We start from the raw sequence: 19,187 nt of genomic DNA on the forward strand, positions 1-19,187 counted from the left end.
TTCCAGCCTAAGCTCTACGAGGTTTCTCAGGAAAAGAAAATCTCAAAAGATCAATTGTCTATTTGACAGACAATTTCAATGTTAAAGGAGACAATGACTGTACTCAGACAGCAGTGGACACGTAAAAGGGACACAGAGGCCGGGACAACGCGGCAGTGGACACGTAAAAGGGACACAGAGTCCGGCACGATGCACCAGTGGACACGTAAAAGGGACGACGCGGCAGTGGACACGTAAAAGGGACACAGAGGCCGGGACGACGCGGCAGTGGACACGTAAAAGGGACACAGAGGCCGGGACGACGCGGCAGTGGACACGTAAAAGGGACGACGCGGCAGTGGACACGTAAAAGGGACGACGCGGCAGTGGACACGTAAAAGGGACACAGAGGCCGGGACGACGCGGCAGTGGACACGTAAAAGGGACACAGAGGCCGGGACGACGCGGCAGTGGACACATGAAAGAGGCTGCAAGGTCAGGAAATTGCAGCAGTGGACACGTGAAAGAGGCAGAAAGATCAGGACGTCGGGGAGGTGGACACGTGAAAAGGGTAGAGAGGCCAGAACGTCACAGCAGTGGACACGTGAAAGGGGTAGAGAGGCCAGAACGTCGCAGCAGTGGACACGTGAAAGGGGTAGAGAGGCCAGAACGTCGCAGCAGTGGACACGTGAAAGGGGTAGAGAGGCCAGAACGTCGCAGCAGTGGACACGTGAAAGGGATAGAGAGGCCAGAACGTCGCAGCAGTGGACACGTGAAAGGCACAGAGAGGCCAGAACGTCGCAGCAGTGGACACGTGAAAGGCACAGAGAGGCCAGGACGTCGCAGCAGTGGACACGTGAAAGGGATAGAGAGGCCAGGACGTCGCAGCAGTGGACACGTGAAAGGGATAGAGAGGCCAGGACGTCGCAGCAGTGGACACGTGAAAGGGATAGAGAGGCCAGGACGTCGCAGCAGTGGACACGTGAAAGGGATAGAGAGGCCAGGACGTCGCAGCAGTGGACACGTGAAAGGGATAGAGAGGCCAGGACGTCGCAGCAGTGGACACGTGAAAGGGATAGAGAGGCCAGGACGTCGCAGCAGTGGACACGTGAAAGGGATAGAGAGGCCAGGACGTCGCAGCAGTGGACACGTGAAAGGGATAGAGAGGCCAGGACGTCGCAGCAGTGGACACGTGAAAGGGATAGAGAGGCCAGGACGTCGCAGCAGTGGACACGTGAAAGGGATAGAGAGGCCAGGACGTCGCAGCAGTGGACACGTGAAAGGGATAGAGAGGCCAGGACGTCGCAGCAGTGGACACGTGAAAGGGATAGAGAGGCCAGGACGTCGCAGCAGTGGACACGTGAAAGGGATAGAGAGGCCAGGACGTCGCAGCAGTGGACACGTGAAAGGGATAGAGAGGCCAGGACGTCGCAGCAGTGGACACGTGAAAGGGATAGAGAGGCCAGGACGTCGCAGCAGTGGACACGTGAAAGGGATAGAGAGGCCAGGACGTCGCAGCAGTGGACACGTGAAAGGGATAGAGAGGCCAGGACGTCGCAGCAGTGGACACGTGAAAGGGATAGAGAGGCCAGGACGTCGCAGCAGTGGACACGTGAAAGGGATAGAGAGGCCAGGACGTCGCAGCAGTGGACACGTGAAAGGGATAGAGAGGCCAGGACGTCGCAGCAGTGGACACGTGAAAGGGATAGAGAGGCCAGGACGTCGCAGCAGTGGACACGTGAAAGGGATAGAGAGGCCAGGACGTCGCAGCAGTGGACACGTGAAAGGGATAGAGAGGCCAGGACGTCGCAGCAGTGGACACGTGAAAGGGATAGAGAGGCCAGGACGTCGCAGCAGTGGACACGTGAAAGGGATAGAGAGGCCAGGACGTCGCAGCAGTGGACACGTGAAAGGGATAGAGAGGCCAGGAAGTCGCAGCAGTGGACACGTGAAAGGGATAGAGAGGCCAGAACGTTGCAGCAGTGGACACGTGAAAGGGATAGAGAGGCCAGGAAGTCGCAGCAGTGGACACGTGAAAGGGATAGAGAGGCCAGAACGTTGCAGCAGTGGACACGTGAAAGGGATAGAGAGGCCAGGAGTCAGACGTCGCAGCAGTGGACATGCATAAGAGGCAGAGAGACCAGAATGACACAACAGTAGACAATTAGAAGAAGATAGGCCAGGATGAGGCAGACTCCTATGCATTTCTATCAGAGACATCTAAAGCAACATAACACGACCAAAATGTAATTAGCCGATTTTTTTTCCGACTTAGTTGTATCTATGCGTTATAGTTTTCTCAATTTCCTAATTTAATAAAATTCTGCTACCATGTTAAAGGCAACTTCAACATGGTTTGTTGAACAGTTTGCTTCCGTCAATAATAATGAATAACTTCTCCACAAAACATTGCAATGTTTCCAGGCCGGGCATACATACTAGATAAAAGATGGACAAATAGGCCGCATGCTCCACGTATGGCACCTTGCCTGACATATGGGGTACAGTGTGGTGTATGGGTGATCCATAATAGTGCCTGGAATAGTGTGCTAATGACCTTGATCACAAGTACAGTCATTGGTCAGTAAAAATTAAAGGGGTAATTTGGACAACCCATCCTTAAAGTGAAGCTGCCCTGGCAAACAGCCAGTCACCATGTTTGTTTTTATTCAATCAGCTATAATTGCCAAGGCAGCATGTACAGTAGCATTACAGAGCTTCTTACAAAAGGTGTTAAAGTGGTTGTCTACCTCTGGTGACAATGCTTGTTTGTTTTTTACTTAAATGTATGCATTTGGGGGGAAAAAAATCATTTACTTCTGGGTGTCATTAACAATTTAGCACTGTTTGCCTTCTATAGTCTCTTTGTTGCACTGTTTATTGCGGGTTGTGGAATGATTCAACTGAGAATCTATCAGTGAGTTCATTCTGACAGTAGGGGTTTTAGCTGTTTTAATCAGTCTTTCCTGAACTCCTCTACAGATTTATGACCACAGTCCATTATCAAAGTTGAATGTGCAACAAAACAGGGAGCCTGGACAAAAAAAAAAAAAAAATCTACTGCTGCAAATTTTTAACAAAATTCAATGGGAAAAAAATATATATATATTTTAAAGACCAAAATACCAACATTTAAGTAATTTAAAAAAAAAAGTGAAAAAGTTCTGCGGAACAGAAGCTGCTCTTTCTAGTGGCTCCCCAGCCTGACTCAGACGTGTCTACTGACGGTAAAACCCCCCTTCTGTAATGTCCAAACAGAAAAATCCTTATCACAATATCTGGTGACATTTCCCAAAGAGCTCACGTGACATAATATCACCCGTGAGGTTTACGCTGCCGTACACAGGTCAATCTGTCCACAATCTAACCGCGGATTGGTATCTTTCTCGGGCTACGCAAAAAGTATAATCACTTAAATAACGACCGAGGTGTATTTATAATATATGATTTATTATTATTTTACTTAAAACAAATCTCCTACAACGACCAATGAACCACATTTCTGTGGATCAGGATTGGGGATGTTAGTAATAAGGATATGATCACACAAGACAGAATCGTTGCGTTAATTGCAGTGCTGTGTGAGGCCAAGTTCACACAACTATTTTTGGTCCAAATGCGGAAAAACTGACCGACCGACCTCGGACCAATGTTATTCAGTTTTGTTGTTCAGATGAGCGCAAATCGGTGCGTGAAAGAAATATTGGAGCATGCGCTGGTTTCTTCCATATGTCAGACGAGACTCATCTATTCAAGTCTATGAGCACGCAAAAGAAATGGAGACGAAAATCATCCATTATTGGATAAAAAAAATTCCATGCTCATTAGCCTGAATAATGGGATAGTTTCTGTGCATACATTTCTGCAAGCTCCATTCACACATATGGGACAGACGTAATAACAAATCTGCTGTGTGTGAACATAACATATGGGTTCTTTTACAGATAACTCACCCGCAACAAGCGGCGATCACCGACATAGGAAGTCGCCCGTTACTTATCGTCACATGTAACTACACTTGGGAGGGGGCTTGTACGATTTATTGGGTACGGCGCTCATTGTACCCGTAACATAATACTGCTGGACCATCAGCCATAATATTATTATTCCTCCTATACGACTTCCTTAAAAGTTTCACATACTAGAACAACTCATCATCACCTGTCCCTCAGCTACAACTCCCATCTGGTACACTGACTGGGAGTCGTAGTCCCACAGCTCTGGGGATAAGCAAACTACTCACTTCAGGTCATTAAGCACACAGCCAGGGATCCAGCAGGCAAGGTCATTACATGGAGAGCAGCCCTGCAGAGGACAAGCAGTGAGCCCGCACAGGTGAGACCCCCTCCCGGGCTGCACAGCTGTGCTGGGGGCGTCCTGCCACCAAGTGTACCAGGCTTCTCTACATGACAGGGGCATGGTGGCTCACTCACCTTCCTCCGTCAGTCCCTCTGCTGTGAAGTTACTCCAGACTTATCCCAAGCTCTGCACTGCTCTCCGGCCGCCCTCCCTCCACCAAGGTGACCACCCCTTCCTCCTCTTGTGAGAGGACTCCGAAATCTGGCTGCACGCCACACTGCCACCTGCTGTGCAGCAACAGCTCTGCACTCAGATTCAGGCAGCGCCAGGTCTGTCCGAAGGGTGAGAGCCCCTGTGCCCCTGTGCCCATGTGGCACATTACTGCACAAACAGTATATGTATATATACAGTACAGACCAAAAGTTTGGACACACCCTCTCATTTAAAGATTTTCATGAATTTTCATGACTATGAAAATTGTACATTCACACTGAAGGCATCAAAACTATGAATTAACACATGTGGAATTATATACTTAACAAAAAAGTGTGAAACAACTGAAAATATGTCTTATATTCTAGGTTCTTCAAAGTAGCCACCTTTTGCTTTGCTGGCTGCTTTGCACACTCTTGGCATTCTCTTGATGAGCTTCAAGAGGTAGTCACCGGAAATGGTTTTCACTTCACAGGTGTGCCCTGTCAGGTTTAATAAGTGGGATTTCTTGCCTTATAAATGGGGTTGGGACCATCAGTTGTGTTGTGAAGAAGTCTGGTGGATACACAGCTGATAGTCCTACTGAATAGACTGTTAGAATTTGTATTATGGCAAGAAAAAAGCAGCAAGTGAAGAAAAACGAGTGGCCATCATTACTTTAAGAAATGAAGGTCAGTCAGTCCGAAAAATTGGGAAAACTTTGAAAGTGTCCCCAAGTGCAGTTGCAAAAACCATCAAGCGCTACAAAGAAACTGGCTCACATAAGGACCGCCCCAGGAAAGGAAGACCAAGAGTCACCTCTGCTTCTGAGGATAAGTTTATCCGAGTCACCAGCCTCAGAAATCGCATATTAACAGCAGCTCAGATTAGAGACCAGGTCAATGCCACACAGAGTTCTAGCAGCAGACACATCTCTACAACAACTGTTAAGAGGAGACTTTGTGTAGCAGGCCTTCATGGTAAAATAGCTGCTAGGAAACCACTGCTAAGGACAGGCAACAAGCAGAAGAGACTTGTTTGGGCTAAAGAACACAAGGAATGGACATTAGACCAGTGGAAATCTGTGCTTTGGTCTGATGAGTCCAAATTTGAGATCTTTGGTTCCAACCACCATGTCTTTGTGCGACGCAGAAAAGGTGAATGGATGGACTCTACATGCCTGGTTCCCACCGTGAAGCATGGAGGAGGAACTGTGATGGTGTGGGGGTGCTTTGCTGGTGACACTGTTGGGGATTTATTCAAAATTGAAGGCATACTGAACCAGCATGGCTACCACAGCATCTTACAGCGGCATGCTATTCCATCCAGTTTGCGTTTAGTTGGACCATCATTTATTTTTCAACAGGACAATGACCCCAAACACACCTCCAGGCTGTGTAAGGGCTATTTGACCAAGAAGGAGAGTGATGGGGTGCTACGCCAGATGACCTGGCCTCCACAGTCACCAGACCTGAACCCAATCGAGATGGTTTGGGGTGAGCTGGACCGCAGAGTGAATGCAAAAGGGCCAACAAGTGCTAAGCATCTCTGGGAACTCCTTCAAGATTGTTGGAAGACCATTTCCGGTGACTACCTCTTGAAGCTCATCAAGAGAATGCCAAGAGTGTGCAAAGCAGTCATCAAAGCAAAAGGTGGCTACTTTGAAGAACCTAGAATATAAGACATATTTTCAGTTGTTTCACACTTTTTTGTTAAGTATATAATTCCACATGTGTTAATTCATAGTTTTGATGCCTTCAGTGTGAATGTACAATTTTCATAGTCATGAAAATACAGAAAAAATCTTGAAATGAGGTGTGTCCAAACTTTTGGTCTGCACTGTATATATATATATATATATATATATATATATAATTTTTACTTCTATAGCGCCAACATATTCCTCAGCACTTTACATTTCAGAGGGGACTTGTGCAGACAATAAAATCATAGAGTAACACATAATTCAGTAGGTTCAGAGAGGGTCTTGCTTGCAAGTTTATAATCTGTGAGGAAATAGGAGGTACACAATAGATAAAAAGTTCTTGTATTGTATAGTCCACAATCAATATAATAAATAGGGTATTCACATAATGGATGCTCCATTTCTGGGGCAGCTGAGTGCTCCTGTCCAATATTCATGGCTCCTTCCTAGGCTTATAATATCAATCCCCAGATGTCTGCATAGCCTTCGCTAGCTGTTAAAATAGGGGGACCCCACGTCATTTTTGGGGGGGTTCCCCCATTTTAATAGCCAGTAAAGGCTAAGTATTCAGCTGAGAGCTGATATTAATAGCCTGGGAAGCTCCATGGGTATTACCCCCTTCCCAGGCTAAAAACATCCGCCCCAGCTGTCCGCTTTACCTCTGCTAGAGTATAAAATTACGGGGGACCTCACGCCAATTTTATTTTTAATAAATTCTTTAATTTAACAATAAATGTCAAGTACAGTAAGCTACACTGTCACTGTACTAATTATATATGTGATTGACATCTTTCTGTCTATCTATTCTATGTGTGTAGATCTATTCTTTCTATTCTAAATTGTTGGGTACCGCTGTGTTGTAACTGTATGGAGCTGATGAATTGCTGGCTTTTAAAGAGACGGGTGCGTGAAAATCGCGTAGTACTCGCTTGACACTCTGCCGTTTTTTCGGTCCAGAATTCGGAACGTTTTTGTTTTCACACATATGGGTATGAGCCCTAATGACCATAGTGGCTAAGTAGCTCTCCTAAGGGGAAAAAGGACACCGAACCGCAGGTTAAACTACAGGACGCTGACGTACTGACTGTTGTATCATTATTGGGGAAAGGGAAGTTCCTGAAGTATTGTGCTGGGTTGTAGTGAAGACAGAGGACTAAGCAAGGCAGAACTGAGTCATTCTGGGAAGAATGGAGAGAATGTGTATAAAGATGTTCCATGTACTAAAAGAAACACTCATAAAGTTATGCACCCGCTATCTGCTGTATATTATTCCCACCAAGTTATTGTTCAGTAAAAGTTTATTCTTAAGTGGTGGTCTCCCTCACTGAGCTTTGCAAGACCTGGTCCTGGCCAGTCAAAGTCACCGGCAGCATGCGGCCTGCTAGAGTGTATTGCTTCTATAGCTAAGGTCCACACAATCAGCCAGGATCTCCATTTTGATGTAGCATGCCTGGGCGTGAAACACGAGTACCTCACCCATGGCTACTGCCCTGCGCCACATTACACAGACACAGAGAGCTTTTACGTGCATGGAGGGTGTGTAAACAGATGCTACGAGGGTCCTGATTTGGAAGAAAATGTTGTAAGGGCAAAACTGGAATAGCTATATAAGTGAGTTGAGGCGATAGGTCAGTCTAAAGAAATGTGTTTTTGAAACACGCTTAAAACTGTGGGTATAAGCAATTAATCAAATTGTCCTGGATAGAAGAGAGTTATCTGAGAGATAGCAGATTAGATGGGAGTGGACCAAATGTTCCAGAAGTTTAGAGATGAAGGGCAGGTTAGAGACGGGTCTGTAATTAGCAGCGTAGTTATGGTCGAGGGATTTTTTTTAGGTAATGGGTGTTTTAAGGAGGAGGGAAAGATACCACATGAGAGAAATTAAATATTTTAGTTAGGTGAGTGGTGACAGCCAGGGAAAGGGACTGAAGGATATGTAAGGGAATAGGGTCACCGGTGTCGGTAGAAGGGCAAGAAGATGTGAGGAGCCTGGTAACATCTTCTTCCGTGACCGGTTCAAAACAGAAACACAGGAGCTCTGTATATAGTGTCAGTGTACAGGTAAGACAGCGATCACCAGTGACATTATACACAGGAGCTCTCTACATAGTATACAGTGTATTGCGTCAGTGTATAGATAACTTACTGACTCACCGTTGAAGTCTCTAGTTGAAGTCCTTCATCTTTGCTTTTCTTCTTTATCCAGCACAGACCACCATCACTTCTTCTAGCCAGGACTCGTCTCTGCATAAAATAAAACTGTTATCTAGAGAAAAAAAAGCGACATAGTGCCTCTCTGCACAGTAACAGGACCTCTCTCCTCCCACTGAAAAAAGTATCCTCAAAAATAAAATACATCACAGCAGTAATCATATCCTTTATTGAGCCCCTACAGTAATAATGTCGCACATCCTGCTCACATGTCTCCATCCTACCCCATGTCTACATCCTGCCCCCAATGACTCCATTCTGCCCCCATTGTCTCCATCCTGCCCTCATTGTCTCCATTCTACCCACATTGTCTCCATTCTGCCCCCTGTGACCGAGTCACTGGTCTGATATACGAGGGGAGGTATGTGTCACTCAGGATGCTCTCCTGTGTGAACTGAAACCTAATGAATTTCTGCCAGCATGTTATATGCTGGGGGGTTAACTCTCTTAAAAGGGTGTGGTTTTATGGGAATGGCAAAGAGGGTGGGAGGCCATTCCCCTACCTCCTCTCAGGGTGTGACTGAGCAGGGTTAAATACTCAGTCAGCTTTGTTTCTCTGAAGTGTGTGGTCTGGAGAATGAAGTCTCTAAGCTGTGTTTGGGTGAAACCAGAGAGCAACACCGGAGGACTGGTGTTGCTGAAAACGTCACTGTGTTACCTGCAGCGGGCAGAGCCTCGCTTACTATTGTCATACCTTATCTTCTTTTTTTTTTTGTTAACACCAAGAGGGTCTGTTTATTTTATTAGGCAGGTTATTGATTACTTGTGGACATGGTCTTTCTGTATGGTTTCTGTTTTTAATTGGTTTTAGCATGTTTGTGTCAGTGCACATTAATAAATTTTGGAATTTTTTGATTTAACACTATTGACTCATAGGTGTGCATTTCCATATTACATTGTCTCTTTCTTCTTTTTTTGCTTCATATTATCTTGTCAATGTAGGTATCTTGCACCCGGTCATTTTTTGCCCTATGATTGGCACTGGTGCACCCCCCTCTACATACAGTGCTGGCCAAAAGTATTGGCACCCCTGCAATTCTGTCAGATAATACTCAGTTTCTTCCTGAAAATGATTGCAATCACAAATTCTTTGGTATTATTCTCTTTATTTAATTTGTCTTCAATGAAAAAACACAAAAAGAATTGCCCTAAAGCCAAAATTGACGAGAGATTTCAACGCAAGATTGTGCGGATGGTGGATAAAGAACCTCGACTAACATCCAAACAAGTTCAAGCTGCCCTGCAGTCCGAGGGTACAACAGTGTCAACCCGTACTATCTGTCGGCGTCTGAATGAAAAGGGACTGTATGGTAGGATACCCAGGAAGACCCCACTTCTTACCCTGAGACATAAAAAAGCCAGGCTGGAGTTTGCCAAAACTTACCTGAGAAAGACTAAAACGTTTTGGAAGAATGTTTTCTGGTCAGATGAGACAAAAGTAGGGCTTTTTGGGAAAAAGCATCAACATAGAGTGTACAGGAAAAAAAAAGAGGCATTCAAAGAAAAGAACACGGTCCCTACAGTCAAACATGGCGGAGGTTCCCTGATGTTTTGGGGTTGCTTTGCTGCCTCTGGCACTGGACTGCTTGACCGTGTGCATGGCATTATGAAGTCTGAAGACTACCAACAAATTTTGCAGCATAATGTAGGGCCCAGTGTGAGAAAGCTGGGTCTCCCTCAGAGGTCATGGGTCTTCCAGCAGGACAATGACCCAAAACACACTTCCAAAAGCACTATAAAATGGTTTGAGAGAAAGCACTGGAGACTTCTAAGGTGGCCAGCAATGAGTCCAGACCTGAATCCCTTAGAACACCTGTGGAGAGATCTAAAATGGCAGTTTGGAGAAGGTACCCTTCAAATATCAGGGACCTGGAGCAGTTTGCCAAAGAAGAATGGTCTACAATTCCAGCAGAGCATTGTAAGAAACTCATTGATGGTTACCGGAAGCGGTTGTTCACAGTTATTTTGGCTAAAGGATGTACAACCAAGTATTAGGCTGAGGTTGCCAATACTTTTGTCCGGCCCTTTTTTGGAGTTTTGTGTGAAATGATCAATGATTTAATTTTTGCTTCATTCTCTTTTGTGCTTTTTCCTTGCAAGCAAATTAAATGAAGAGAATAATACCAAAGAATTTGTGATTGCAATCATTTTCAGGAAGAAACTAAGTATTATCTGACAGAATTGCAGGGGTGCCAATACTTTTGGCCAGCACTGTATATCTATCATTGTTTATTTTATTGGGACACTGCTGGAGTTTATGCCACAGAATAAACCAGCAGGAAGTTAACGCAAACCGTGTGTCCTGTGTCAGCCTCTGGAGAGCCGAGCAAGTCGCTTTACCACACCCCATTGTCTCCATAATTAGCCCCTACAGTAATAATGTCCCACATCCTGGCCCCATGTCTCCATGCTGCCCCCAATGTCTCCATCCTGACCCCATTGTCTCCATCCTGCCTCCATTGTCTCCATCCTGCCCCAATGTCTCCATCCTGCCCCCATTTGTCTCCATCCTGCCCCCAATGTCTCCATTCTGCCCCATGTCTCCATTCTGCCCCAATGTCTCCATTCTGCCCCCAATGTCTCTCCATCCTGCCCCCATGTCTCTCCATTCTGCCCCCATGTCTCTCCATTCTGCCCCAATGTTTTCATTCTGCCCCCAATATCCATTCTGCCCCCCATGTCTCTCCATCCTGCGCCCATAGTGCAGCTTTACAAAAAAAAGTTAAAAAAGTTTCTCCTTACCTTGCTTCTCCCATCACCCGAAGCACAGTCGCCGGCGCATGACAGTGACGTCATACGCCAGCAACATCCGCTCTGATGTCAGCTGCCGGCCTGTGATTGGCTGGCGGCTGTTAACTATTTCTTTTCGGGAAGCTTCCCGCATGGCAATAGATTTCAAGTGAACGTGTGTCCGAGGACGCACGTTCAGTAACTGAATGTCACGGGTGTGTCAGAAGTGACCGAAAGTCGGCCTGCAGTTGGTTGCAGGAGATCTCTACATTTGGCATTACAGACACCTTCTTAGAGGCTGTCTCTAGGACCCAGCGGCTACCTTCCTCTGGCTAATTAACACCCTGGCCTGGGTGTATAAATACCTGCTGTGTGTCAGAGGGAGGTGCCGGCAATATTCATTACTCCTTTTGAAGGCTTGAGCAAGAGCAGTACGTTTTCCTCTCTGGTGCTAGAGGACGTGCGCGCATTTGTCTGGAGTCGTCTAAAGCTAAGCAATTTCCCCTTGTTTGTCCTCCCTTGTTGTATTTAGTGTTCAGTGGGGATCGACTAGCGCTCATCCTCTTCCTTTCCTAGCCAGGGCCAAATGCCATGGAAAGACAGGTCTAGGTATGCGTACAGTGATTGGTGAAAAACCAATATAGGGACGTTAGGGGAGACAGGGTGATATTGTATCAGCCTATGAGGTCTCCACTCCCCCCTTTCCCTAGAGTCTGGGCTTCCTTCCCTCTTCCTTTTGTGTTGCACTAAGTCTTTCCCACACCTTGCGTGACAATGAAACGGCAGAATCCTGCCTCTGGGGCCCAGTGAGCAGAAGAACGGGTGCACCCTCTGCTCACCGGGCCCCATACCCTGGTAAAGGCAGTAATGCCCTGATGGCGGCCCTGGATGTACCATGTACTGATCATGGTTGGGTGATACATGGCTATCTTAATAAATTATTGTGCCGTCTGACAAGTTAAGGGTTACTCTGCTTTTATTTATGTTTGGAGCATTAAAGGGGTTGTCCAAGTTTGTGATGAGTTTGCAGTCATTCTATGTGACTGCAGACTTCTGAATTCTCACAGTGCGCACTGCTGTTGGGATTCTCTGGTGCCAGCAGTGAGAGTGGGAGGTCACAAAACCGCAAGTGTGCGATTTGCATACACGCGGTCACATGCTGTCTAGGCATGCGTGGCCTGACTCAATGAAAATTAATTGAGCGAGACTGGACACGTCTAGTTGGAATGTGGCCAGAAGTATACAAATCGCATACTTGTGCTGACATGACCGTCCACTCTTGCCACTGGCAAGGGAGAATCCTAAAAGTGTGCAGTGCATGTGTTGCGAGAATTCGGAAGCCTGCAGTCACAGAGTGACTGCAGACTTTCATCTCAAACCTGGACAAGCCCTTTAAATATAAAATGAAGTGCTAACATGGCAGTCACCCTGCAAACTCACTCCATAAAACTGTGCCCGACGTGACACACATGAATATCGGGAACACAAGAGTTGTCTGGAAGCGCAGAAATCATCACCACTGTGCTAATAAAAGTAAAGACAGACAGCATAGCCAGAACAATAGACAGAATTTTTAGAAAACAGCAAAAGGAGGGGCGACTGCTTAGCACTAAAACTGCACACAGATGAAACTTGCAGTAGAGTGCAATTCACACACTCACGGCACCGTGCCTAGCCAGCATCCTATTAAACGCCCTTACTATTCGACTAGGCGGGATGCCCGGCACCCTATCCGTGCATCGCAAAGTTGTGAAGCCCCCACTCACAAGGTCACCATTACTGGGCCTGGCCGTGCCCTGGCAGATAAAAAAAGTGCAAAAAATATCATATGAGGTATTAGTTGATATTTTGGCCAAAATACGTAAGCTCGCAACCCATCGTCAAGGGTCCTCACGGTTTTGCGAGTCCCTACTCTAATATTAAAAACAGACAGCATAGCCAGAACAATAGACAGAATTTTTAGAAAACAGCAAAAGGCAATGGTACTCACCAGCCAAGTTTTAGTGCTAAGCAGTCGCCCCTCCAGTGAGAGTGGGTGAGGGCGATTGTTCATCAGCATTCTGCACCTGTGTTACCTCCTTCTAACAAAAGGGGGCCGGCCGTGTCCTGGTGTGCATTTTTTCTTGAAACCTTGGCTGGTGAGTACCATTGCCTTTTGCTGTTTAATAAAAGTAAAGCACTTACTAAATAGTTTCATTAGCAAAAATACTTTAATCACACAAACATAGATGCAATCACATAAAAGCTGTAACGTGTCCTCACTAGAGATGAGCGTTGTTCTACTCGAACTGTTCGCCAATCTCAAATTCGAGCTGTTTTGGGCGGTGTTCGAGCCGTTCGGCGAACACGAACAATTTGAGAAAAATTCGGCTGTTCGAGGTTATGTTCGATAACTGTTCGTGCACCAAAATCATAACTGGATTTTTTCTCAGTAATGATGAAAATTAATGTTAATACGCAGTTTGAGTGTACAGCGGGGTGGGGGGAGGGGCAGGGGATGGATCTCTGCAGGAACAATGAAGATCTCCATTTTTTTTTCTCTTTCCCGCATTTACAGTGGGGAGGTGCAATCTGTCAGCCTATCAGCAGCGCACACACGGAGCGAAGTGCTTTTTTTCACACAAGCAAGGGCATGTGTCATTGGCAGTGTATGTCACATGTCCTTGCCCTATAAGACCAAGCCATTTTCCCCGTCGCCACCATTTTCTCACTGCTGCAGCTGCGTGTTAGACGGCACCGCTGTTGCTGTGTGCGCTATACCTTGTTAATTTCAAGCCAATTTTCGCACAAATATACAGATAGCTTGGGAGTAGGGAATAGTTGTGATTGCAGTCCTTTTAAGGACTAGGTTACAGCATTTCCTACGACTTTTATCAGGGAGGTCTGTGCTCTTAAATAGATAGATTGTGGGAGTAAAGACTAATTGTAATTGGAGTCCTTTTCAGGACTAGGTTACATCAGTTCCTATCAGTTTTTGCCAGGCAGGTCTGTGCCAGTGCTGTGCAATTTTTTTCACAGCATTTGGCTGAATCTAGCAAAGCTAATCCTTTTTGGCCTATTGCAGAGTGTGTTAGTCAGTGGAGTAGCCTATCTGTGTTGCAAGATATACCACCTGTGTATAGAATACCAATTTTTTTACTGCACCTAGTGAAGTAAAATCTTTTGGGCATAGCATCATTCTATTAGTCCATCTATACTGACCTCCATCAGGTTGCAAATTCAAAATAATTTTTATCTGCATCTACAGTACCTCTGAAAAAATATTTGGGCTTCTAGCTGTGTGTGGGACTTGTTGTATTAGTCCATCTATACTGACCTCCATCAGGTTGCAAACTGAATATATTTTTTTCTGCATCTACCTCTGAAAAAATAATGGGCTTCTAGCTGTGTGTGGGACTTGTTGTATTAGTCCATCTATACTGACCTCCATCAGGTTGCAAACTGAATATATTTTTTTCTGCATCTACCTCTGAAAAAATATTGGGCTTCTAGCTGTGTGTGGGACTTGTTGTATTAGTCCATCTATACTGACCTCCATCAGGTTGCAAACTGAATATATTTTTTTCTGCATCTACCTCTGAAAAAATATTGGGCTTCTAGCTGTGTGTGGGACTTGTTGTATTAGTCCATCTATACTGACCTCCATCAGGTTGCAAACTGAATATATTTTTTTCTGCATCTACCTCTGAAAAAATATTGGGCTTCTAGCTGTGTGTGGGACTTGTTGTATTAGTCCATCTATACTGACCTCCATCAGGTTGCAAACTGAATATAATTTTTTTCTGCATCTAGCTCTGAAAAAATATTTGGCCTTCTAGTAGTGTGTCGGACTTTCTCTATTAGTCCATCTATACTGACCTCCATCAGGTTGCAAATTAAAACTAATTTTTATCTGCATCTACAGTACCTCTGAAAAAATATTTGGGCTTCTAGCTGTGTGTGGGACTTGTTGTATTAGTCCATCTATACTGACCTCCATCAGGTTGCAAATTCAAAATAATTTTTTTCTGCATCTAACCCAGCCAATAGTTTTGGCCTAATACCACAGTTTGGCCACTCAGCTCTGCTCGGTTACCATCCATTGTTTTTTTGTGCAAACAACTCCAGAGTTGTGAATTAGTTAACCACCAAAATGAGTGGAAAAAGGCCTGCTGCTGGTGGAAAGGGGAATAGGCGTGTTGGGAAGGGGAAAAAAGGTTGTGTCCGTGGGGTAGGTGTTAAAGCAACAGTAACATCTGCAGAAGAAAGACCATCTTCCAGCCAAACTAAAATGTCTACTTCTTTTAGCGGACAATGTGATAAGATCCCTTTCTTATGGCCACGCCAATCGCTACAAATTCCAGATGAGGCACAAAAACAGCAGGTGCTTCAACGGATATCAAGTGCTCCTTTAAGTGGGCTCTCCTCCACATCAACTTCAACATCACAAATACTCCAGTCCTCAAAGGTGTCACCCAAATCGCACTTGCTTCCTCACAGCTCCCAAATCTCCAGCTGCCCGTCTGAGTATGAGGTAGAACAGATGGTTGAGTCTGCAGAGCTGTTTACTCATACTATAGCCTGGGAATCAGAGGTCGACTCCAGCGCTTCTGTGAATCCAGACGAGGAAATGATCTGCACTGATGCCCAGAATCTTTATGAGTCGGATCCAGGACCAGACGCAGAAGGTTCTGACCATAATGTAGACCCTCATTCCCAAACTGTAACTCCTGTTGGTGGAGACAATGAGGAAGACGATGATAAGACTCAAATACCTGATTGGAGCGACAACTTTAGTTTTTTGTCAGGGCAGGAACAGGTTGGCTCTGAGGACGACGGGTGTGATAACACACAGGGTGATGATGATGAGGTTGGAGATCCCACTTACTGTCAACCCACAGTCAGCCAAGAGATGAGGTCAGCAGAGGAGGTGGAGGAAGATGCTAGTGACGACGAGGTCAGGTTGCGCCTTCCTGGACAGAGACGTAGTACTGGAAGCACGTCAACAACTGCATCCTCAAACACAACTCTGCCTCTCACCACAAGTCGTGGTGGCTCTTCAGGTCGCATGGGTGCTAAGCCTTGCATAGCCTGGGCATTTTTTCAGATCGATAAAGATGACCCAACTCGTGTTATCTGTAACATTTGTCAGCAAAAGCTAAGTAAAGGCCAAAAAATACATAGTTTGAGTACTTCATGCATGAACCGGCACATGGACATGAAGCATAAGTTGCAGTGGGAAGCTCAGTGTGCTACAATGCGGCCTAGCCGGCCGGGCCAACCACCGTCTGCCATATCTTGTGCATCCGCGGCCTCTTCATCCTCTGTGACTGGGGGGACAGCAGTCACACCTGTTTTGGGGCGCAGACCTGCCACCTCTTTACCCGCAACAGCCAGCGTGATTGGCAGGTCATCATTTTCTTTGGAGGTGGTAACACCAGCTGGTGTTGAGCGCTGTCCGACATCGATAGCACCACCTTTGGATCAAGGCAACCTAACATGTCCGCCTGCATCTTCCTCACAGACCGGCAGTTTGCCGGGGACACCCTTATCAACCCCGTCTAAGCACAATAGCCAGCCCTCGGTCCCTCAGATGTGGACAAGTAAAAGACCATTTCCTCCTAGCCATGAGAAAGCTAAGAGGTTGAATTTCACCATCTGCAAGCTCTTGGCTACAGAAATGCTGCCTTTCCGCCTGGTGGACACAGAGGATTTTCGAGACCTTATGTCCGTCGCAGTGCCCCAGTACCAGATGCCCAGTCGGCACTACTTCTCAAAGAAAGGTGTGCCTGCGCTCCACCAGCATGTCGCACACAACATCACCGCTTCTTTGAGAAACTCTGTGTGTGACAGGGTGCATTTCACCACAGACACTTGGACGAGTAGGCATGGACAGGGGCGTTACATGTCGCTGACTGGGCACTGGGTAACTATGGTGACAGCAGGACAAGGGGCTGCTGTCCAAGTCTTGCCGTCCCCACGAGTTGTGCGTCAATCCTCTTTATGTCAAAGTTCCTCCACTGCTTCTGCCTCCTCAACCTCCTCTCGGTCTTCCACCTGCACCCAAAGCCTGTCTGGTCATGCCACAAGCTTTCTAACTGCACACCTCCTTATTATGCTGGCAGTAGGGCTCAACGTCATCAGGCGGTTTTTACTTTGAAATGTCTGGGAAATGTGAGTCACACAGCTGAGGAGTTGTGGTCAGCTCTGGAGAACCAATTTCATGAATGGTTGTCTCCACTGGACCTGAAACCAGGGAAGGCCGTGTGCGACAATGCTGCAAACCTGGGTGCGACCCTTCGCCGGGGCAATGTCACACACGTGCCTTGTATGGCTCACGTGTTGAACCTGGTTGTCCAGCAATTTTTAGCCCACTATCCCAGACTAGATGGCCTTCTGCAGAGGGCACGGTCGCTGTGTGCTCACTTCCACCGTTCGCATCCCGCAGCTCAGCGACTTACATCTCTACAGAAGTCGTTGGGCCTGCCACTTCACCGGCTAAAATGCGATGTGCCTACCCGGTGGAATTCAACTCTGCACATGTTGCAGCGACTGTGGCAGCACCGACAAGCCCTGGTGCAATACCTTCTGACGTATAGCCTGGGCCAACGAGATTCAGAGGTGGGGAAAATCACGCTGGAGGAGAGGTCTCAGATCAGGGACCTATGCACCCTTCTGCACAGTTTTGAAATGGCGACGAAGATGTTTAGTGCTGACGATGCCATTATCAGCATGACTATTCCGGTGATTTACATGCTGGAGCACATGTTAAACAGAATTCGGAGTCAGGTGGTGGCACAAGAGGAGGTGGAGGAAGTAGAGGAGGAGGAGTTGTATGCGGAAGGGCTAACATCTGCAAGGTCCAGACGGTCGGCAGCACCAAGGCGGCAGGCATGTGAGGGTGGGGGAGATGGTTTTACCAGGGCGCATGGTAGCAGCCAAACTAGTGAGGAAGGTGCAGGAGCCCAGGATGAAGTGGAGGACGAACTGATGGAAGACTCATCAGATGAGGGAGACCTTGATCACATTTCTGTTGTGCGAGGTTGGGGGGAGAGGACAGAGGAAGGAAGCATGATTGTTACCTCGCCACCAACACAACAGGGACTTGGTGCTCCTGGATGCGCAACACACATGAGTGCCTTCTTGCTGCACTACCTGCAACATGACCCTCGAATTGTGAGAATTAGAAATAATCCTGACTACTGGGTTACCACACTGTTAGATCCCCGGTACAAAAGTAAATTTGCAGAAATTATTCCTGCCATAGAAAGGGATGCACGCATGCAGGAGTATCAGCAGAGACTGTTGCAGAATCTTACATGTGCTTTTCCACAAAATACCAGTGGTGCACGTAGTGAATCTCACAGTTCCAACTTGCCAACCGTGTGACCGTCAAGTGTTCAGCACTCAAACCGTAACAGAACCACAGTATCTGCTGGTAACATCAATTTTGCGGAATCATTTCACCACTTTTTTAGCCCATCCTTTGCAAGGCCACAGGAGACAAGAAGTCTGACACATAGTCAACGCCTAGAGACGATGGTACAGGAGTATCTCCAAGTAAACATTGAAGACACGACTGTGTCACTGGACCCTTGCTCTTTTTGGGCTTCCAATCTGGATAAATGGCCGGAGTTAGCCACTTACGCCTTGGAGATCTTGTCATGCCCCGCAGCCAGCGTTCTGTCTGAACGTGTGTTCAGCGCTGCTGGTGGTGTGCTGACAGATAAGCGCACGCGGCTCTCCACTGATAATGTAGACAGACTCACGTTCATAAAGATGAACAAATCATGGATCCAAAACGACTTTTCTACCCCTGTGTCATCCTGGGGAGAGTAAAAGCTTGATGATTGGTTAAAATCACCCTACCAACCGTTTTAAGCTTTCAAATTACTAATCATGTTTATCTGTATCTTGACTGGAAAATAATTTGGGCTTTGTAGCAGTGTGCAGCACTGATCCTATTAGGCCATCTATAATAAGCTCCACCAGATTTAAAATTAAAAATAATTTTTAGCTGCATCTAGCCCGGAAAATAATTTTGGGGCTCCGAGATGCGCAAGACACATAAGTGCCTTCTTGCTGCACTACC

General features: G+C 46.5%; 1 protein-coding gene across 2 annotated transcripts in view; it reads right to left on the reverse strand.

Annotated features, from left to right (window-relative positions):
- CGNL1 (cingulin like 1) overlaps positions 1 to 4,541 on the reverse strand; it is a 120,289-nt gene extending 115,748 nt beyond the window's left edge. The window contains exon 1 of one of the 2 annotated variants that reach the window (XM_073652984.1): positions 4,223 to 4,342. The gene's annotated coding sequence lies outside the window, so the exon portion shown is untranslated. Of the gene's footprint in view, positions 1 to 4,222; positions 4,343 to 4,412 lie in introns of those variants that run through there. The other variant, XM_073652983.1, reaches the window with a different exon arrangement.
- Positions 4,542 to 19,187: the final 14,646 nt, after the last annotated feature.

Source organism: Phyllobates terribilis, unplaced genomic scaffold (assembly GCF_046119375.1).
Source record: "Phyllobates terribilis strain yellow unplaced genomic scaffold, ASM4611937v1 Scaffold_11__3_contigs__length_659146591, whole genome shotgun sequence".
NCBI lineage: Eukaryota > Metazoa > Chordata > Amphibia > Anura > Dendrobatidae > Phyllobates > Phyllobates terribilis.